Source organism: Gopherus flavomarginatus, chromosome 1, assembly GCF_025201925.1.
Source record: "Gopherus flavomarginatus isolate rGopFla2 chromosome 1, rGopFla2.mat.asm, whole genome shotgun sequence".
Lineage (NCBI taxonomy): Eukaryota > Metazoa > Chordata > Testudines > Testudinidae > Gopherus > Gopherus flavomarginatus.
Genome location: NC_066617.1, coordinates 355,999,562 through 356,023,134, shown reverse-complemented (window position 1 = coordinate 356,023,134; position 23,573 = coordinate 355,999,562). Strand labels below are relative to the sequence as shown.

At 42.6% G+C, this 23,573-nt stretch overlaps 1 protein-coding gene and 1 pseudogene across 7 annotated transcripts in view; both read right to left on the bottom strand.

Annotated features, from left to right (window-relative positions):
* Nucleotides 1-11,275, bottom strand: part of TENM4 (teneurin transmembrane protein 4) — a 1,003,172-nt gene extending 991,897 nt beyond the window's left edge. For all 7 annotated transcript variants that reach the window (XM_050940297.1, XM_050940246.1, XM_050940262.1 and 4 more), the window contains exon 1: nucleotides 11,191-11,275. The gene's annotated coding sequence lies outside the window, so the exon portion shown is untranslated. The remainder of the gene's footprint in view (nucleotides 1-11,190) is intronic.
* A 1,486-nt stretch (nucleotides 11,276-12,761) lies between these two features.
* The window catches only part of LOC127043894 (glutathione-specific gamma-glutamylcyclotransferase 1-like), a 104,576-nt pseudogene continuing 93,764 nt past the window's right edge, over nucleotides 12,762-23,573 (bottom strand).

Genomic DNA, 23,573 nt, shown 5'->3' with positions numbered 1-23,573 from the left:
GAAGGGTGGATAATAGGCAGCCTGAGATATAAATCTGGAGGTCCTGAGAGCTGGATGGAAACATCCCAGGCTGCTGTTAGAAAGCCACTAGTAGCTGCAGCAGAAAGCCATGGTGCTCTAGACTGCACGCACAAAGACAATTGGGTTTACATTACAACTCTGCTACTTTGATACTCCTAGATTGGTTTGGGATCTAGTGGTTTGTGGTTTGCTTTGCCTAGGGAGTCTGTCCCTTGTATTTCTAGCAACCTTAGCAATGGAATCTTCTGTTACATGAAGTGTGCAAGTATCATAGGGAATCCACTGAAGACTAGAGCCTAAGAGCACCTAGAACATTTGTCTCCAAACTTGTATTACATCTAGCAAGCAGTATATGGAACTTCTAGGGGACTGACGTACTACAACACTCTCAGGGTTAGTTATACTGGTTAGGGGGATAATTACAACATCCGTGTGATGTTTTTTTAACCCATAGATGCTCAACCTTATCTTCATTTTAACTTGCGGTTTGTCTGGGAATTTAAATTAGAGGACACTAAAGCTAGCCTTTTTTGGTGGTGTTGATTAAACTTGGTAGACCACTAAAGCCCACCACGGTGTCTCTGTGTCTACATTCCTTTGATGCTGCAGTAGCTCACCGAGCATTAATGTATAGTTGAAACATTCTGAATGTGTAAAGCTTTCTTAACGGAAATAGAAGCATGATTAAGATAATCTGATAAATGTCAGTCATACTTTGCAGAGTTTATTATCCTGTTGCAGATCTCTCTGCTTTAGAGACCTCTCATTACCAGAATGTATGTAGTTGTTACCCCTGAGAAAAAATAATCGATTTGTTTTCTCTCTTGGTTTTTAATTTGTGTTGATGTGTCTGTGTGACTTTCTTTCCATCAATCCACTTCTAAAGTGGATTAAATTAATCAGGAAGAGTTAAACTGCTTAAATTCACAGTATACTTGATTCCGGACTACCTTTTGTCTGTAGACATGCCCTAAATCTCAATTTTGAGTTCCTCCACTTATCTCTGTTGTGTCAGCGTCTCACGAGTAGGGAAATCATCTCTCAAGCAGGTAGGTCCCAAATCATCAGAATTTGACACCTTAAACTCCATCTGTATCCCAGCCATCGTTAAATTCTGATGTCATGCTCACAAAGAGATCCACGGCTTAGAATCCATCTTTGAACAAAATTATAGTAGAATGGTACAGCACACTTTAACCTGGAGACTACTCCATTTAATTTTGGTATCAATGAGAATGCAGCGACAATAGAAGGGGTTCACAGAATAGCAATGAAAAAGATCAGATGGGAAGAGACACCAAAACAACTGGGCCTGCATAACTTTGGAAAGTAGATGAACAGGAGAGGACACAGAGATATTGAAAACAATGAATGATGTAAAGATGGTAAATTAGGCAGCTCTTATTTATGTAAGGAGATTTTAGGGGTCACCATACCCCTAAGAGCAGCTTATCCACAGGAAGCCTCACCTGTGTCCCTCTGCTTTCGCCACTGGTTGTGCCTCCGCAAAACTGTTCAAGGTACCCTACTTAACCTCCCTATGTGGTTTCAACTATTCACGACCTGGTATTTCTCCCTGTGACTAGCTTGATACCTTGTATGTACACTCTGACACCTTTGTAATGGATGAACCAATAATCAAGGTATGCTTTATTTGCAAGTGGAAATATAGAGGAAGCATATACAGGGAAGGGGAAGATTGCTTTGGAGTGGGTACAGCAGTACCGCCAAAACAACCCACATGTAATACTTCTCCTAGAGAAGATTTCCCTGGATTCCTGAATCCAGATTACTCCACACTAGTGGGCTCCTAGAGTAGTTCGGTAAGACCCTTTCTGGGCAAAATAGGAAACACACCAGGTGGGAAGAGACTGTCAGGAGATCGGCCACAGTCCTCTCATCCAGAATGCAAACCGTTGTACTAAGGGATCATGAGGTGGGAGGAACTATGCAGCAAGCTGTTATATATAAACCCCTTTTCCCTGCACTCTGATAATTGACAGCTGTAATGTAGGACTTCTAGATCACCAGGCAAAACCATATATAAAGACTGGAGCCACCTTTTGGCATCCAGGACATAGGAAAACAAGGGGTCCATATAAAATTTAAAATCCAATTCTGTATTCAGAAAAACTAAGTGAATTGTTTATAGTGAATAATTTATTTCAGCAATTAAGCTGCTTTCTGACCATACATCCACAGAAAAAGAGGCTAATGATCATCTCAGTTGTATTTGTTATTTAAAGTTATTCCTCAAAAGTACTTGGCAAATAACTCTGTCTCAGTTGTTTGTGATCAAATTATTGCCAGGATCTGAAATGAGAGCTGTGTGTCAAATCAAAATTAGGCAGGACATTGATCACATGCTATCATTGTTATTCCATGATTGGATGACGTCCTGAGGTCCCTTCCAACCCTGATATTCTAGGATTCTAATTCATAGAGTCAGGTTGCCTATGTAAATATTTGTGTTCTAGGTTCAAAATTCAGTTCCTACAAATATTCTCCAATATTTGCTTTAAATCCATCATTTCCATAAACATCCCTTCCAGTAATTACGGTGACTAGGGCATTCATGGAAGTCAAACACAGAGTTGGCATGAGCAAAAAAACCCCTGATTCCTCCCTTTCCTCAAGCCAGTATTTGCAGGAAGTGTTTTGGAGGTATTTACCCAGCTTTAGTGCTCAGAGTAGGGGACAATGGAGTCTTCCCTCTTCAGGGAACGAACCCTGGCAAGGAGATGTGCAGTGACAAATCGAAGATATGGAAGTTGCTGGAAGGCGCAGAATGGGTGATGTAGAAGAGTACCACTCTCCTTTTGCAGAGTGGGCACATCAGAGGCAGAGTGAGCAGGCTACAAAACAAGACTTCTTATCAGCTGGTTTGGATCAGTTTGGATGTAGAGAAGAATGGGCGGTACCTGGGTATAATTGAATTTAACTACTTCACAGGGTTGTAGTGAGGACTAATAGTTTACAAGCTATTCACACCAACTAGTACTGATTACACTTGTGCAAACTAGTTTTAATCCTTCTTTACAGCTACTCACAGGCATGTTGTATTATCCTCATTTTACAGATGAAGAAACCAAGGCACAGATGGCGACTTGTCTGAGGCCATGCTATGGGTCACTTACAGGACCCTAAAGAATGAATTCTGGCTTCCAAATACCTGTTCTAAACAATAGGTTAACCTTCCACCTACTAGATTTTATGAAGTAAGCTTATGTATCATAGAATCATAGAATATCAGGGTTGGAAGGGACCTCAGGAGGTCATCTAGTCCAACCCCCTGCTCAAAGCAGGACCAATTCCCAACTAAATCATCCCAGCCAGAGCTTTGTCAAGCCTGACCTTAAAAACCTCTAAGGAAGGAGATTCCACCACTTCCCTAGGTAACCCAGTCCAGTGTTTCACCACTCTGAGTGAAAAAGTTTTTCCTAATATCAAACCTAAACCTCCCCCACCGCAACTTGAGACCATTACTCCTTGTTCTGTCATCAGGTACCACTGAGAACAGTCTAGATCCATCCTCTTTGGAACCCCCTTTCAGGTAGTTGAAAGCAGCTATCAAATCCCCCCTCATTCTTCTCTTCTGTAGACTAAACAATCCCAGTTCCCTCAGCCTCTCCTCAGAAATCATGTGCTCCAGCCCCCATAATCATTTTTGTTGCCCTTCACTGGACTCTTTCCAATTTTTCCACATCCTTCTTGTAGTGTGGGCCCAAAACTGGACACAGTACTCCAGATGAGGCCTCACCAGTGTCGAATAGAGGGGAATGATCACATCCCTCGATCTGCTGGCAATGCCCCTACTTATACAGCCCAAAATGCCATTAGCCTTCTTGGCAACAAGGGCACACTGTTGACTCATATCCAGCTTCTCATCCACTGTAATCTCTAGGTCCTTTTCTGGAGAACTGCTGCCTAGCCTAGGATTATTTTCTCCATGTGAGGCCTGTGGTGAGTTATCTCCTCCCAGATGATAACCACCTATTCTAGAAATATTAAAAACCCAAGGCCCTTTGAAATTTGGCTCTTCTACACACCCAGGCTATGCCACAAGAGGGGCAAGCCAGCTTCTTTTCCTTGGCAAAATATGTCACTGGAATTAGCCTCTCTCTTCAAAAAGATCTTTAACTGCAAAAATAGAGTAAGTAATCATCAAATCAGATCACTCTTAAATGTGATACCAGTGGAATTCTCTCTCCCTTCTTTCCTGTTACCTGCCTGTGTAACAGCTCTGAAGAAGAGTGGAGGATTCAACACTCAAAGTTTGAATGAGTCCAATCCTGTGGCCATTATAATTAACGGCATAAGTGCCATGGACTTCAATGGGGTAGAATCAGACCCTTTCTGAACTTCAGGGTTCTGAGGTCACTTGGTTCAGCTCCCTATGGACCAAATGACAAGCTGTGTATGATGTCCAGATATGATTCCAAACTTTCCCAAAGCTTGAAGTTGCTCCACCTTGGCGTTTTGATTCAGGCCCATAACAGTGACGCATAGAAACTAACCATCATTTGCCAATATGGTATCTCCACAACAGCCTTAAACTAGTTTGGGAACTTGCATTAGTGTGCATGCCATGAATGTTATTCTTTGTGTTTTCTGGTACAAACTGAGGCTTTCTGGTGTGCAAAAACAGAATGCTCTTATTAATAGTCCCTAAACACTCATCACGCCTGCACCCAAATTCTGTAACACCCATGCACAGCTCCCACTGCAATCAATAGTAACTGTACACCCACCTGAGAGCAGAAAGCAGGCCTTAACTGGATCCAAGACAATTGATTAAACTAATAAAATACATTTAAATACATTTTTGTTTCCTGGAAAGGATAAAGATCTATCAAAATGTCCTTTTTTATAATTCTACAGTCAAATGCTTATTTGCTTCAGAACAGCTGAGAAAAGAAACCTTGTGTTTAACATTGAGGAAGGCAACTGTCTAATGGTTAGCTCATAGGCCTGGGTGTCAGGAGGTTTGGGTTTTATTGCCATCTCCACCATAAACTTGTTATGTGACAGCCAACAAGTCACTTAACCTGTATACATCTCAAATTTCCCCATGTGGGAAAAAGTAGCAATTTTCTATTCTATGAGGGTGTTGGGTGGTTTGAGGCTTAATTAACGTTTGTAAAGCACTGCAAGGTCCTCGGATGAAAGGTGCTATAAAACTTTGAACTATTATTGATTGCTTCATGCTCCCTGGTAAATTTTAAGTCCTGTAGCTGCTTGAATCATGGATCTCTATTAAACAAAGACTGCTAATGCTGCTGAATTTTGCAGTTTGGGGCTTTTAAAATTGAGAAACAAGTGACCAGTGAGGAGCAATATTTATTTATGAACTAACTCAGGATCCAAGCTCAGAGCTTCAGAGTTCTGAAGTGATAAGCCATGAAGCCACTCTACTGCTAACCCACCTATCTACCCTCAGCACACATACACTCTTTGCTTTCAGGTTGTTTCAGAACCACTCTATTTAAATGATATGTACATTTCCCAGATAATGTATGTCTAGTGGACTGAATGAAATTTTCTGCTCTTCTTCCCCACTTTGTTAGAGTATCTGCTTGTAAGAGGTCATGCTGGATTTTGGTTCTAGTGGGAAAGCTTGGTCAAAGGTGCAGTTTTTGCAGCATACACTGAAAGTGGCTGGACACTTAACTAATACAATTCCCTTCTGGAAGTTTGTTCCACAACTGAACCTCTTTGCCCAAGAACACTATCTCTACTTCTCACATACCGTATATACTCGTTCAAAAGCCGAATTTTTTTAGGAAAAAAAAGGAAGCACCAGAGAAGGGGGTCAGCTTATGAATGGCTATAGAGAGGGGAGAGGTAGGACACAGCCCCTCCCCCCAACAGAGGAGCAAGGAGAGGCAGCACAGCCAGCAGAGCCAGAAGGGACAAGGTGGGGCCAGAGTCTCTCCACTTCTGGCCACACTGCTCTCCCCCAGCCCCTGAAGCAGCTGCAGCTTTGGGGCTGGCAGGCTGCAGCTGCATCACCTGGCCCGCCCACCAGAGCACACTGTGGCCACCCCGCCCAGCCTGCTGGATCAGCTCCGGCCAGGCCAGAGACATCCTCCCCTGGCCTGCCCCCAGCTTCTCCCCACCAGTTGCTGTCCTGGCCCATCAGGGTAAGCAGCTGGCGTGCCGGGACACTTTGTTTACTTCGGTTTACTTCCGTGCCTGCGGATGCTCGAGGTAAACAAACCGTCTCGGCCCGCCAGTGGCTTATCCTGATGGCCTGGGAACCAAAGTTTGCCGACCCCTGAATTATAGGGTCGGCTTATGAATGGGTCATAATTTTTTTCCATTTTTACTTATCCATCTTGTGGGGGTCGACATATAAATGATCCAGCTTATAATTGAATATATACGGTACTTCATCCAGGGCTTTGTGAACATCACAGTCCTAAAGGATCCATCCATGGGAAGACCAGGAACAAGGCTTTGAGCTGACAGTGAATGTGGGTTGGGAGCTAGAGCACAAAGGAGCGATATGCCCATTTACTGGATAAGGGGCTGAGCCAGTGTCATACAGGAATGGGAATGAAGTTATCTATAGACGATATTGCATTATATCATTAAATTTCAATACTCATTTTTTCATGGAAATTTTTACAGATGCATGTGAAGTGGCACAGATATCTTCTGCAACCAAGCTTGGATGCAATAAGAGATACAAAGAGAACAATCCCATTCATAATAATTTGTGTCCTATTGTTTGATTAATAGGATATGCAAGCCAGCAAAACACATGGTTTCAGCCCCGTGATCTTTGGTTTAGCCTTACATTTCTGAAGCGCCATTGCAGGTACAATGCATCAAATGAAATTGGGTTTATTAGGTAATGCAATAGTGTCCCTCATTTAATGCCACAGGTTCACAATACTACATTTTTTTTAAAGCACCATTTGGATTAATCAGTTGCTATTGATTCAGATATTGATTGTCTCAGATTAGCGTAACACAATCTTTTAGCATCTGAAAAATAGACATTTGCAATTCATGTTAGCGTCCATAAGCCAGTAGACTAGCTCACCAGGCTGTGCACTGAAGAACACTCTCCAGCAGCAAGATGCCCGTCCCCACTTTCTTCCGGGCTTCAGTTTCAGTTCTCCAGAGCCAGTCCAATATATCATACTTCCTTTCCCTTGACTTCTGCAGCAGCCAGTTGACACCCTACAGAATTACACTCCTCGGGCCAGCTACCGAGGAGCAAAGAGGCTCGCCTTGGCACTCACAGGATTACACCCTGCAGGCCTTCTGCCTAAGAGTCACACATAAATTGGATCCTTTTCCCTGGCCCATAGACTCCTGAAGGAGTCTTCCTACTCCTTGTGGTTCTTCATCTCAACTGACCTACTTGCTTCTCTAATATATGAGGACCAGGTGATCTTCAAGCTGTCACGTGATCCTTGAACTCACAGCTTCAGCTGATCAGGGGCTAGGCCCTACTCCCCTTCAAGGGCCCGTTATCCTGTGACAAGGTCCAAAATGTAGATCTGAATACACATTTATATTTGAAAAGGATGACAATGGACCATTCATTCAGTCATAATTTCAGACTGAACAGTATTTCTGTAAGTGTAATGCAATCCAATACACACTTAGCCATGCTGCACAGATTTTAGATTGAAATAGACAAAATTTCAATTTTCTCCTTGTTGCATTAAGGCTCTTTGATGTGATGGGATTTATTTCTTTAAATGTGAAACCGGTAGAGGCAGAAGCCTCGAAAACATTCCCTTGAAAAAGTGGCTAAATCCATGTTACTGCTCAGTTCAGAATCTTGTGGCAATACCACTTGCTCTCTTTATCTGCCTCAAGCCAGGCACTTACTCAATTCAGACGCACTGTCATGCTGAAAGATTCAGCAGGCACATTCCTTGTCACTTTTAACTGGTGGCTGTCACTACACAGTCCTCCTTCCTCCCCATCCCCCCTCTAACTAAACAGCACTTTATCACCTGGCATTTAATGTAAATCCACGGGAAGGAGGAGACCACTCTACTGGTTAGCAATCTCAAGGATGTACAATGACAAAGTCAGCATGAACTATTAAGTCTGATATAACCAAATGCACTTGTATGCAAGGGAATTGTGGAAAGTAAAATTCCAAACAATTCAAGTGTACAAGCTCAGCATTTCCACAGGTGGTTCTGAAAATTGAAGGAGACCATTAATCAGCAGGTAGCACAGTTCTACAAAACCATTTCAGAAAAACAGTGGATGATGATTAAATGCAACTTTTCTGGAGTAAAACTGCATTTTTAAACATTTGCGGCGGAGGACTGTGTCTTTTTCTCCAGCAAATCAAGATTAATCACTTTCCCTTTGACCTGGGGTCTTCTACAAAATAGGACCTAGTTTGTAGTACTCAAACAAGAGTTGGCAGGAGCCTTCAGCCTCTGTCCTAGTTTGTGTTTAACTCTTTTATTTATTTAAAATGCTCCAGATGCAGTCTGAATTTCTTTGACCAACATTTATTATTGTTTGACCTGCATTAAAACGGGAATGTGCAAAAGTACTTTGATCAATGGTTTTAATCGTGAAAGGCCATCTGGTGCAGCTCACCACGGCTTCTGCAGAGACCCTCTGTACTTTTAACTCCACTCTCTCTAATCATTTGTATCTCTTAAGAAAATGTTTTGCGCAGGGAAGTTTGCATTTTTATTCTCATCCCCACCAACCACCGCAACATACATTTCCAGTTATCAGTCAAAACACCAAAACTATAAATGTTTAGTCCCATCTTGCATATGGCATTACAAAGCAGTCCCACTGCATTAGTAAATACTATCAATTCTATTCTGTATGGACAGTATTCCAAGATCATTTCTAATGATTACACAGAAAAGCAGAGGTAATGGGACATTATCAAGAAGTTTTGTTTCAAAATTTCGGTATATTATCAATCTAGGTGTGACAACGTTTTACTAGTCGTGCAAGTAAGGGCTGTTATATAAGTAATAATTCAAATGTGCAGAGTACAGCATAAATATTAATCATTAGAAATACCCTACTAGTGAGGTAGGCAAGCATTATTTTCTGCTGTAGGGAAGGGGATAATGAATCCAAATAACTGGAAGCTGGATTGCTCCTCACTGTAACCATGACTGAAAGGGCAAGCACTGGCATGGGACTCAGGAGACTTTAGCAAGCCGTAGGCTGAGCTGGAGATAGCACTGTGTCACTTAGGGCAGGTCACTTCACATCCATGGCTGTTTTTCTTCCCACCTTCTATCTTTGTCTATTTAGGCTGTAAGCTGTCCTGGGCAGGCTCTATCACTATGTATACATACAGCAAGAAGGGGCAGTAATCTCAGCTGGGGGCCCTACTCACTAGACACCATAATATAATAATAATTAAATCTGACAGTTCCATCATTTGCTTAAGAAAACTTTCATCGGTAGAGGTGCCTTTCTGAGTGATCTTTGTGATTGGAAGTTGAAAGAATTCTATAAGAATCAAAATGTTGTATGCAAGAATATTTTAACCAGCAGTGTCGTGACCTTAGGTTAGGTTCTTAAGCACCTAACTCCTCGATCTCAGCCCCAAGGCCCCTCAGGAAAGCAGGGAAGTGCAATGTCTTTTGCTTCATACCCTGTATCTGGTGCTTCTTTCTCTTGGCTTCTCTGCCTTTCTATGTCCGTTTGCACAGACATACAAAACAATAGCCAGCAAGACATCTCCACCCACATGTGCCTGTGCTTTGAGTGAAAGCTGCTTCCCCCGTTCTGGTTCCATGAAGGAGCTTAGCTGCTTCTTACATTTATCCCAAATCCAAGGTGGCTATTATGCCCACCAGTTTCAATGAGGTTTAACCCAAATCACAGCTCCAGAACAGCTGCTTCTCTGGCAGGCAAGGCCTGCACTATCCTATGCCTTGCTGCTTCTCCACTGAGCCTTTCCTACTTTCCTGGCTCTCCCCGGTCTCTGGGCTTACCAGACGCACACTTCCCTTCTCCCAGGGAGCTACTGCAGACTATTTCCCTGCAGCCCCTCGATGCTCTCAGCTTCTGGGCTTTATACAGGCCACTCCTGATCCTGTCCAGCTGAGTCACATCTCTAATCAATCCCTGCTCCCTGGTGCAGCCTGAGCAGTTAATTGGCCTACCTAGCCACCTTTACCCCCTCAGGTCTTGTGTGGGATGGACACTCCATCACAGTCCCCTTTCATTTGCAATACACAGCTCTGTGCCTCATGGGTCAGACAGGCAAAATCCCTGATTTGAGGAGTTTGTGATCTAGATTTTGTACACAGCATGTGCACAAAACAATGGGGGCATTGCAGAGGAATGGCAGGGTGACACAAGCTTAGACAGTGACTCAGCAAGTGAACTGTTACATTGCAAATTATTTCACTTTCTGTAGGTTTCTTGGAAGAGGTGCTTTCTTGGCACATTTAATGAGTTTTTAGTAGCTTTTTATTAGCTGACTGATGAGCTCACTGGTTACGTGAAGGAAGAGAAGGATCCCAGTTTGCACATGTGTTGAATTCATTTGCAGAAACACAATTCCCTTCCCTAACCCGCCCCTCACTTCACTGATGGAGACTCTGAAGAAGAAAAGCAACATGACTTGTTCAAGGACACATTGTAAGCCAGTTACTGTAACCCTATAACCAACCATTCCTTTAGATTTCGATACTTCTTGACAGTGTCCCTTTAAATACATGAAGATCTCTGAATAGCATTGCTCAGATAGAAATAAAAGCTGCATTGGCATTTATAGACCTAGAAACTTTCTTAGCATCAACAACTAACAGCCAGTATAATACTTACAACAAACTCAGTGCACTAGATAAACTCCACAAAACAAAACAAAGATTTCTTACTTATGCACAAATAATGTGAAACTCAATGCCATAGATTCTGAATAAGGGACCAACTATAGATAAAACACTGTCTATATAACCCCATGATGCACCATGAAATAAAATGGCTTACTTGCAGAGTGAAAACATTATCTTTAAAGAGATGGAATAAATGTAATTTGCTGACATTAAAGTTCTTCAGGCAAACAGAGGATGCGAGAAATTCAGAATAGCCTTTGATTTTAAGAAACATTTAATTGAACAGAATCTGACTGCAAACCCCTTCACACAGATCAAGATTAAAAATCGAAAAACAAAAAAAATAAAGCAACCTGCTTACCAGTTCAGTTGTTTGCTGAGTACATTCTCCATTCAATATTTGCAGACCACTAACTCCTAGTGATTCCATATGCTGTTACCCAGAACAGTCCTATACAGAAAGAGAGAAAAAACAACTCATAATGTCCCAATGCAGCATTTATGAACAAGGGCCACAACTCCAATATTAGTATAAAATTACATATTTAAAATATTTTAAAGGCATAAGAATACCCAAAAATTGGATATACAAGGAAAATTGAGCAGCTATTGTTTTCTACTCTCTTTATAACTGCAGAAAATAATTGGCACAAATCAGCATGTTTAATGAGATTCTGATTTTTATACTGCACTGGAGTCAGAACTGAGAAAGTTAAAAAAAAAGCATAAAACTGCACAGTTAAAAGGGACACTGAATAATAGCTTCAGAAAGACAAGAAATCCTGCAAAAACAGAAGTGTCCCTCCATCCGCCCCCTCCTCTCCACAAACACTAGAAAACAGCAGCAGCGGTGCTGGAAAACCTTAGCACAAATCCACTGGGCACCAAGCATATCAGATTTGAAATAAGAAGTCTAGTTTCACTGTCCAAGTGAACTGCAGAAAGCATAACAGATATGTAAGTGATGAAAGGCAAAATGTAAACGTGAATTTTGGTTACATTTAGCTAGACCCCAGGTCAGCTCCCAGACTACTGCACTGGGCAGCACAGCATGGAAAGGAGGGGAACAGCCCTCTGTGGAGAAAGAAGTGGTTCAGAACTATTTAGAAAAGCTGGCCGAGCACAAGTCCATGGGGCCAGATGCGCTGCATCCAAGCGTGCAAAAGGAGTCAGCGGATGTGATAGCGGAGCCATTGGTCATTATGTCTGAAAACTCATGGCAATCAAGGCAGGTCCCAGATGTTTGGAAAAAGGCTAATGTAGTGCCCATCTTTAAAAAAGGGAAGAAGGAGGATCCGGGGAACTACAGGCCAGTTAGCCTCACCTCAGTCCCTGGAAAAATCATGGAACAGGTCCTCAAGGAATCAGTTCTGAAGCACTTAGAGGAGAGGAAAGGGATCAGGAACAATCAGCATGGATTCACCAAGGGCAAGTCATGCCTGACTAACCTAATTGCCTTCTATGAGGAGATAACTGTCTCTGTGGATGAGGGGAAAGCAGTGAATGTGTTATTCCATGACTTTAGCAAAGCTTTTGATACCGTCTCCCACAGTATTTTTGCCAGCAAGTTAAAGAAGTATGGGCTGGATGAATGGACTATAAGGTAGATAGAAAGCTGGCTAGATCATCGGGCTCAGTGGGTAGTGATCAACGGCTCCATCTCTAGTTGGCAGCCGGTATAAAGCTGAGTGCCCCAAGGGTCAGTTTTGTTCAATATCTTCATTAATGATCTGGAGGATGGCGTGGACTGCACCCTCAGCAAGTTTGCAGATGACACTAAACTGGGAGGAGTGGTAGATAGGCTGGAGGGTAGGGATAGGATACAGAGGGACCTAGACAAATTAGAGGAGTGGGCCAAAAGAAATCGGATGAGGTTTAACAAGGACAAGTGCAGAGTCTTGCACTTAGGACAGAAGAATCCCATGCACTAGACTAGTCCATGTTGTCAGAGCCTGTTGAGAAGGATTCTACTACCCTACCTTGCAATAGCAGCAGCTCTGTCACAAACACTATTTAACAGCAGGGAACTTGCCGGGTGAAACTGATGAGTTTAGTCTTCACAGCTTCATCAGCTTCCATCTCCCCACTCAACACTGTCAGGGCAGCTTTTTCTCCATGTGTAAACTCAAGGTCTGGTAAGGGGCTCACACCTGTGTGCCACACCCTGCACTGCAGGGCATGAGCTGTTATACCAGCAGACAGACATTCCCCCTCTTAAGGAAATATGTATTACTACACATTACAGTAAATACATCTTCAAGTTGCAAAAGTAAGTGCATTGGTTCTGTCCCTTTGAGACATATATAAGGAGGTAGGGCTCATAAGAACCTATAGAGGCAAATTAATTTTATATTGCACAAGAGCCTCAGTATTATACTTTAAAGTCCAGTCACTGTACTGGAGATGGGAGAGGGAAGAAAGAGGAGGTCTCATTTGATACCAAGCATGCTCTTGTCCCCACCACTGTACAAGTGGCTTTGCCAGTCTGAGGTAGAGTGACCGTTATACTGTGAAACACTGCAGTCAAGTCCAGCTCAACTGGTTTCCAAAATAAAAGTGCACTGAAGAGGACAGTATCCTCTGTCTCTCTAAAAGAAGAGGAGTGAACATCATACTGTTCACATTTGGCTGCCACAGAACCAAGCCTGACAGTGAAAACTCACCAATCAGTCATGATCCTCACATCCAGCTCGGAGACCAGAAATGGCCACCATGGTTTCCACAGGTGGTGAGTGTGGCAGCTCAAGTATGCTTGTAGCAGTTTCCTCGCTCCCAACTACTTCCTCACAGTCATGCTTATGTCTCTCCCAGACCAATGTATTTTTTCCTTGCTTTCCTTCCCCCTCATGTCTTTGATATTTTCAAATGAAGACGTCTCCCCTTTCAACCCTCTGAGATAGGAGTCTCATTCACACCTCCACTAAAGGCTCCTCAGCCTGGCATAGACAGGGCAGGATGGAGCAAGGGCCTCCTCAATGGAAAACAAGTGTTCGTCCTCCACCTGGGGACAAAAGTAGCGCATGAAGTCTGCCAGTCGCAGCAGATACTCTATGTTGTGTCCAGAACGACCACTTGAGACAATGATCTGAGCTGCAATGTCCTCTTCAGATGCTGGGCCAAGGTAGGTAGGGTTCTGGGGTGTAGCAATGTAAACTAGGGCCAGGATGGGTTCATCAGCCTCTTTATCCTGGGGGTGGAACTTCACTAGTTTGGTGTCATAGCCCCCCAGGACTGCTTCTCGCATGTTCAAGTACTGGAGCGATGCAGCAATCTGCTCTCCACGAACTTCACAGGCAACACCCTATGTGCATGCATCATAATCCTCCTGGAGCTTAACCACACGGCCAGGCATCTTCTCGTTGCTGTGGTGGAAGGTGTCTCCCTGCCAGAAGCGGCGGCTGTAGCCGCGGATGAAACCCACCTTCTACAGACTAGGGACCAAATAGCTAGGCAGCAGCTCTGCAGAAAAGGACCTAGGGGTTACAGTGGATGAGAAGCTGGATGTGAGTTAACAGTGTGCCCTTGTTGACAAGGAGGCTAACAGCATTTTGGGCTGTATAAGTAGGGGCATTGCCAGCAGATCGAGGGATGTGATCATTCCTTTCTATTCAACATTGGTGAGGCCTCATCTGGAGTACTGTGTCCAGTTTTGGGCCCACATTACAAGAAGGATGTGGAAAAATTGGAAAGAGTCCAGTGGAGGGCAACAAAAATGATTAGGGGGCTGGAGCACAGGATTTCTGAGGAGAGGCTGAGGGAACTGGGATTGTTTAGTCTGCAGAAGAGAAGAATGAGGGGGGATTTGATAGCAGCCTTCAACTATCTGAAAGGGGGTTCCAAAGAGGATGGAGATAGACTGTTCTCAGTGGTACCAGATGACAGAACAAGGAGTAATGGTCTCAAGTTGCAGTGGGGGAGATTTAGGTTGGATATTAGGAAAAACTTTCAGTAGGAGGGTGGCAAAGCACTGGACTGGCTTACCTAGGGAGGTGGTGGACTCTCCTTCCTTAGATGTTTTTAAGATCAGGCTTGACAAAGCTCTGCCTGGGATGATTTAGTTGGGAACTGGTCCTGCTTTGAGCAGGGGGTTGGACTAGATGACCTCCTGAGGTCTCTTCCAACCCTTATATTCTATGATCTTTAACAACATTTTAAAGCTCCTTAAATACTCTGACATGAATAACAATGCAATTTTGTGAAAGGAACTTTTTTGATCGTAGCTAATCACAATTTACAAAACATTCTCCAGTGTTTGCTAGTTACCCATAATTGTTCTTGTGAGTTGGATTTTTATTGTGAAAGGTATATTATTGGCTGTAAATATATATATTGGGTGCAACCAGAGATACAAGATATCAGAAACATGCACCACAAAAAGATAACATATCTGTAGAAGTAGGATAAAGCCAGATTAGCCAATTAGCCATGTTATGTAGCTTGGTAATCTCACAAGACATAGGACGCTTGCTCAGATACAGCCCAATCTATTTGCCGAAGAACATCCCAATTTCAATCTGTTTTCAATGGCCATAGAAGAATCTTCAGCCTAAGAGCTGTTTAAGATTTTTTTCTACCTCCAGGCACAAACTAGTGATGAGCACTATTATGCTTAGGGAAAGCAGATGGCCAAAATAAACAGCCCTGACCCTCAAGAGACTGCATGGCACCATCACTAATGGAGATACAAGGTGAGTGAGGTAATCTCTGTTACTGGACCAACTTCTGGTGGTGAGAGAGACAAGCTTTCAAGACACACAGCTCTTCTTTAGAAGAACTGTGTAAGCTCAAAAACGTCTCTCTCTCATCATCAGAAGTTGGTCCAATAAAAGTGTAATCCCCTGCATGCTTGTTTGAAGTGATGCTCTGTCCCCCTATAGTGGTGGCTCCAGAATGATGAGCCTGCTACAGCCTTGGCCACCACTAGAGCGGGACAGAGTGCTATGCTGATAAAGTAGAAGGTTACAAAAGGTATTACCTCACTGACCTCGTCTTTCTAATATCCTGGGATTCATATGGCTACAACAACAGTGCATACTATCACTAATGGCAGACCTAGTTCCATGGTTGGTGACAGGGATATGTACCCTCCACCTCTTGCCTGAACAGTGCATAGGAGTTATTGCAGCCTGAAGACTGCCACATGTTCCTTGAATTGCCCAGTCCCAGCAGTATAAGAAAGGAGGGGGCAAAATACTGGGAGCAGTGGGGCATGGGAGGCAGTGAGCTCAGACATTTTATTCTAATTGGTTTCTTACAACATGCCCATTGCCATGATATTTGAGCACCTCATTGTCCCAATTCCCAAATAGCTTGCCAACTCCTAGCTAAGGGATGGATTTTCCTTCTCTGCATTGTAAGCCATAGGCAAATGACACACGCTTGCTGAATGGGGCCCATAGGGCAGTATGAAGAAAAGCTGGATACTAGAGATTAGATTTAACCTATTCATTAAGGTAATTGGTATTGCCATCAGGGGTTAATTAGGCTAAAGGTTTTCGCAGACTAGTCACAGGAAGCAGAAATCTGAAAAAAGAACCTAAATCAAAAGCCAGGATTGGAATGCTTCCACATTCGAAGGGGGCAAAGGGGGGTAGTTTAAAATCTGAACAGACATAATCCAAATTTTCCTAGTAGGACTAGGAACTAAAAGGTCTGTATGTAGGACTAAAACTTAAATGCCAGATCTAAATACCCCCAACCTTTGTTATGGAGTGAAACAGCTTCAACAGCCAGACTCAGAATAATAACTACAAAGTCTAAGGAGTCCCCTGTCTGGGGTGTGGAATAGCAGAATGAACTAAGTCATGGCATATCTTCACACAGGCATTCAAGTGTGTCTGCAAGATTTTCCTCTCTTCTCCCTTGTACACGGAAGGCAAATTGCAGGACACAGATGTATGTGACTTTTCTGTTAACAGGTTAGCTTTCCTAACGATGTCTTCTAATGCAGCAGGTTTTTTTTTTCCCATTGCAGTGAAGATACTATATTTCTGAATCTAATTTAAACGGTTTTCCTTCAAATTTCCACAAACCCAGGCATTTAACAAGACTGATTTATATATATTGAAAAAAAAATTTTGGTTAAAAATTAAGCACACACACGCTGTGAACATTGTGAGATGCCACTTGTTTTTAACCTGACTTGTAAAATCGTGTAACACATTGCATGGAACACTAGAGGCGATTGTGCTTTGATATGTCATCCTGAATGTTTTTTATTTAGGATAAAGTGTTCCTGTTAATGTTTCCACTGTTGCTAGAGGGTTTCCTGTCTTTTTAGATTGCGCTTTTCTAGTCGGTCTAATGGCTCTATTCAAAATAGTTTACTGTTGCATGCATTACTTTTTGTCCTTCACAGACCTTGCATAGGTGCATGCATTTTGGCAACAAACTTCAAAGCATTTGGAGAAGCAAGCATCAAAAAGCTGAAATATTTATCTGAGCCTTTAGACTGACTTGGATTTTCAAATCTGAGTTGTGTATCTCAAAAAAATCAGATTCTTTTATAAGATTTGAAGCACTCCTGACTTTCAGTTTAGCCAGAAATAGCTCTGTTCCCAAACTACTTCCACCTTTCTGGGCTCAGCCAGAACCAGGAACTGAAGATGCATGAAAATATAGTACTGAATGTATTGGAGTGGCACCTACAAGCCCTGAATGGGAATCAGACACACACACACACACACACACACACACACACTACAGAGCAACTGCCCTTGACCTCTAAAGGCTTTCAATCTCTTGGTACTTTTGTAAAACAGACGCTATGACCTCAAGTGCTAGGCATCCTTGATAGTTACAGTAGAACTTCAGACATAGGAACACCTAAAGAATGGGAGCTATACTGTATTTGCTTTTCGTGTGTGTGCGCGTGTGGGGTCTCTGCTGTTGCCTGAGTATTTCGAGTTCCAAAGGCACGTGGTTGAGTGGTCAGTTCGTATCTCTGAGGTTCTACTGTATATAAAGATACAACCCACCAAGGACAAAATCAGCAGCAACCTTCCATTTACAGCAATAACCAGAAAAGGAAACGACCTCACTTTCCCTAAATACTCCATCACAGACTTCCCCCATTTCCCCCTGCACCCTAGCAAAGAAGAGGGGATTTCCAGTATGCCTTGAAGGTCAAATGAAATCCAGGCATTTCAGACCAAGGGAAAGAAGCAAATTGTGCCTTCAGGGAGAAAACCCTAGCAGCAGCTTCTTCCTTTTAGCGAGAGCAAGACTCAACCCTATAAAAGTGAATGGGAGTTTTGTCATGGTCTTCCATAGCAGAAGCATCAGAGCCATTACAAATTGTGGAGCTTGATATGGAGGAAAATAGGAGATTATTTCTTTTGTAGTGCATTCTCAGTGATTGTGAAAGATCCTGGATTGAAGTCCTTTATCCACAGCATGGACACTGCCATAAGATTGTTTCTCAACCCTGAGGTGCTGGAGCAGAGGGAAGGATAACTCCTATCTCCTGTGGTCTTCACCTGAGACTACCAATGAAGTGCCAATTACAGTGGTCGTTTTGTGATCACTAGGTCCACTAGGAACTGGACTTGACCTACCTGGAGTTAGTCCAGTATACGAGGCAACTCTATGAATGTTTGCTGAATCAAAAGTGCATCCAGCTGTGTGCCACCATTGTTTGGAGTGGTCCCCATTCTATCCCTCACAACTTTCCTTTGTCTCTTCCCAAGATAATTTATTGCAGATGTCCTCAAAATCCTGATCACACAGCACATCCCTCTTCCTGGGGTGGTTTTTTAGATTGGCTGTTGAAACAATTCAAAATATAGCTTAGCTTAAGTTTTCTCCGAGGTGTGCTATTCCTAGGAATTTCCTCCAGGACCTCTCGTCCCTAGATTCTAGTTCTACCTGTGCTAAGAGCCACTCACACCTACCTTATTATTTGTATTATGGTGGTGCCTAGAGACCTCAACCAAGATCAGGGGCCCATTGTATTAAGTATTGTATATGTACAGTTTGAGGAAAGTCTTTGCCTGAGAGAACTGACAGACTAAATAAAAACAAGATAAAGGGTGGGCGGGGAAACTGGGGCACAGAGTTGGGATGTGACTTGCTTAAGGTAGGTCAGTGGCAGAGCCAGAAAAGAAACCAGGAGTCCTGATTCCCAAACCAGCAGGCTACCTGCTGGAACATGCTACTTTATAGCTAGGATGGGGTTAACAAGCTGTATCTGCTGGAGAAAGTCAACATTTCCACAAAGAGCTTCAGTACCTACTACTTGGTCACAAATCCTCATGGCAGCTAATTAGAGAATTACAGTTAAAATAAAAAAAGTATAAAAACCCAACAGTTGAACAATACAAACTGAGAGGCCACTGTCCCGTAACAAGCTGAAAATATCCCTTTCATATATAGAAAGTCAAGCTAGTGTAGAAGAGAACAATGATGGAGTTACGGCAGATAGCTGATAAATCAGGTCTGCTTGGAGAAGACGTCAGTACTCATTTTCCTTCCCGTAACCTTTAAATAAAAATAAGTGACATCCTGACTCGCACCAGAATCCCTAATGAAACTGAAAGGCTGTGGAAATAATTACATGGCAAATCAAGGTGTATTTATATAGATCGCTCTCCGGTGCCTTCTTGCTTACGCACCTAACTTCTCCTATCCATTTTGTTATTAAATCAGACACAGAAGGGGAAAAGAAAAAGAGGTACATTCAATCCTAACACATCAGACTCAGAATAAAAGCAGGTAGCATGAGAGTCAAGGATGAAAATCTGGCCCTGATTTTCTTCTCATCTCTGTTTTGTAACAGTCTCATCTATTCAAATTACTCCTGAGTTATACTTGGACAGGAGAATCAGGCCTAACTGACTCCTCAAAGTGGTCAGATTTTCTGCTAGTGTAAATGGGTGTAGCCCCTTTGGGTCCAAAGGAGTTTCACTTTTTTACATCAGCAGAGACCCATTGTTTCTAGGCATTACAACAATCATGGTGTAAGATCAGCCGCTGTCTAAAGACCCTCTACAGTGACTGTTACACACAGATCGATGATATCTCTCACACTGAGACATTTGATGATGAGTTGATGACGTCTGTCTAGTTCCTAGTGAACAAACACCTACTGCCCACCCATCATCAGGATAACTACCTCTTTGCTGTCAAAGTCAGGAGTGGTCTTCACTGTACTATTAGTTCAAGTTAACTCTCACTTGAGCTAGGCTGTCATAATGCAGAACGACACTTGAGTAGCACAGAGCGATAGCCCATAGCTGGGAGAGGAGGATATAAGGGGACATTGCCCCATCAGAAATTCTTTTGCCTCCTCTGTAGAAATGGGGTGTGTTCCAGTTTTTTAGTTGGAGTTTCCTCAGGTTAGCGATTGTAGTTCTAAGGTCACAGAGTAGGAGTCCCAATTCTAGCAGCCTGGAGAGAAGGGGGTATTCATGTCCGTCTTTGAACTAAGCATGTTTGTTGATGCTATAATAAAAATTGTGTAAGCCTGGTAAGAAAATATCTGCAGAGGGCCTCTGCAGCAGTGTTGCTAACTTCACATAGCAGGAAGTCACCAGACAAACCCTGAAAAGTCGCGAGATGTAGCTGTTTAAGCACTCAAAAGGAGTAAAAAAATGTCATTAAACAAATTTTCCAGAGAATTTATATATTACACGCACACACACATACACATACATATACAGGCAAGTAGAGTCACAAAATCATTCACAAGCAGCTCAATAGTGTTAATAAAATCCATTCCATGTTCTTCTTAATACAGTCTGTTGGACACCAAGTCAATATTACATCTCAATTGAGCATGTCCTCAGAAGGAATCAGGCTACGTCCAGACTACCCGCCGTGTCGGCGGGTTAAAATCAATTGCTCGGGGATCGATATATCGCGTCTCATCTAGACGCGATATATCGATCCCTGAGGGCGCTTATATCAATTCTGGAACTCCATCAACCCCAACGGAGTTGCGGAATCGACAGGGAGAGCCGCGAACATCAATCCCGCGCGGTGAGGACAGGTGAGTAATCCGATCTTAGATATTCGACTTCAGCTACGTTATTCACGTAGCTGAAGTTGCGTATCTAAGATCGATTTCCCCCCATAGTGTGGACCAGCCCTCACATTCCAAGCAGCATTGCTAGGGTGTGCATACAACCGACAAGGAAAACAAAAGGCCTTATCAGCTTTAACAGAAATGGTACTCACAACCCTGTTAGCAGTCGGTCAATTAAGGAGTTCCCCATGACTCTGCATTAGTGTCACAGTCCCCTAGTCATTCCATCTAAGGCTTCTGGGTTCTAGAAGGGCATTCAAGTTCTAGTCATGCTTTTGTTTGCTTGTACCCTTTAAGCTGAACCCCCCCCCCCAAAGCTATTTTGGGTGCTTAATTTTTGTAATTGTTTCTTTTAAGATCTAGCAAAAGGCTCAAGTTCCAGATATATTTTTTTCCTTATTGTTTTTAATAAAATTTACCTTTTTTAATAACAAGTTTGGATTTTTGGTGTCCTAAAAGGTGTGTGCGTGTTGTTTGATTAGTTGATAGCCACAGCTAATATCCTTTGTTTTCTTTCTCAGCTCTTCCGGGGGGGGAGGAGAGGGAGATGGGTAGGGCTTGAGGGTACCCCACAGGGAGGAATTTTCAAATGCTCCTTCCTGGGTTCAAAGGTGTTGTTGTTGTTGTTTTTGCATTTGGGTGGTGGCAGCATTTACCAAACCAAGATCAAAGAAAAGCTGTAACCTTGGGAGTGTAATGCAAGCCTTGAGTGGCAAGTACTAATTTTTAGAATCTGTGCAGGCCCCTACTTTCTGCACTTGGAGTGACAGAGTGGGGATTATATATAGCCTTGATATACACTTTGTAAGCCACCCTGCAGATTGGGAGCTGCTATGGTTTCTATCCAATCTGGATTTTGCAATTGGAAAAATGTACTCTCTCAAGCCAAAAGTTTAATCAAATGTGAAAACTGCTTAGTCCACTTGAATGAAATGGCTGATTGGACTGCAGCAAGGAACAGATTAGTTATGGGCAATTTATTTTGCTTTTTCTAAATTTCTGGGACAATCAGGGTCCAGACACCCTAAAGGGGGACCCAGGGGCTGAATCCCAAAGAATATTCAGTTGAATCAACTGGTTGTGTACAATATTACTGTGTATAAATATATGTCAAGTAAGGTCTCTTATGAAAGCTTGTAATGTTCTCAACGCGACGGCTATTATGGGAAATGTACAGAAACTGTGATTATGAATCTATGTATATAAAACTGTGCTCATAATTTGTGCTGCAACATTCAACTTCACCTCACTACAGGGAGGTGAAAAATCACACAGGGAGGGGCCACTTCCCCAGCCAGAGGAGACGAGTTTCAGTTACTCAGCACTGTACAACCCGGAAAAGACAATGGCAGACCATTAACATTAATGGGGAAAACACTGAAGTTGAAACTGAAAAGAAAGTGTAGCTGTGGAAAACTAAAATGGAAGGAATTTTCCCCATCATGAATAACTATAAGTCAACATGCCAAGAGAAAATACAGAGAGAGAGAAAAAGAAACCCTTTAAAAACAGGCTCTTCAGCACCTGTAAGAATCCCTTGTGAGAAAAAGCTCCAAAATGTCATGTGTTAGATCCAGTGTAGAAAAAAAACTGAAATAATATTTGTAATTTTATTACTTTGCTCAATAACATTACTGAATTACGAATTTGATTATGATGTTTTATCATAACTTCATTTTTCAGGCGCCACAATTGCTGCTTTGGTGTCATTCTCACAAATGAAAGAAACAAGTACTGTTTAAAAACCATGGCAAAAATTATCTAGTTTACTCTGAGAGGAAGAGACCAAGATATCATAATCTCCGAGGACATAGATCATACTCTGGACAATCCATTAGGAATTTTCATCAACCTACTTAAGTTTACTGCAGAACAAGATCCAAAATTCAAGGACATTCTGAAAAATGCAAAGTACACTTCTGTTGAAATTCAGAATGAAATAAATTGATATTATGAAGATGAGCTTGAAAGATATTATTGAAGATACTCAGAAAAATGGTGATGTAATGTCATATTTCAGGCAAAAAAAAAACTTGACAAGGGGTGCTATGAATGTACAAAGTCTGTCTACTGTTTTATACTACTTTGTTGATGGCAAAGCCAATGAGGGACTTAGTGGTGTAGCCCAACTGAATGACCTCACTTCTGAAGATATTACACAACAAATTTTGAAATTCCTAGACACCACGGTGCAAATAAGTGATGGTCACATTAACACCACCCTATACCGAAAACCTACAGACCGCTATGCCTACCTTCATGCCTCCAGCTTCCATCCCGGGCACACCACACGATCCATTGTCTACAGCCAAGCACTGAGGTACAACCGCATCTGCTCTAACCCCTCAGACAGAGACCAACACCTACAAAATCTCCACCAAGCATTCTCAAAACTACAATACCTGCACGAGGAAATAAGGAAACAGATCAACAGAGCCAGATGTGTACCCAGGAGCCTCCTACTGCAAGACAAACCCAAGAAAGAAACCAACAGGACTCCACTGGCCATCACATACAGTCCCCAGCTAAAACCTCTCCAATGCATCATCAGGGATCTACAACCCATCCTGGACAATGATCCCACACTTTCACAGGCCTTGGGTGGCAGGCCAGTCCTCGCCCACAGGCAACCTGCCAACCTGAAACATATTTTCACCAGTAACTGCATACCACACCATAGTAACTCTAGCTCAGGAACCAATCCATGCAACAAACCTCGA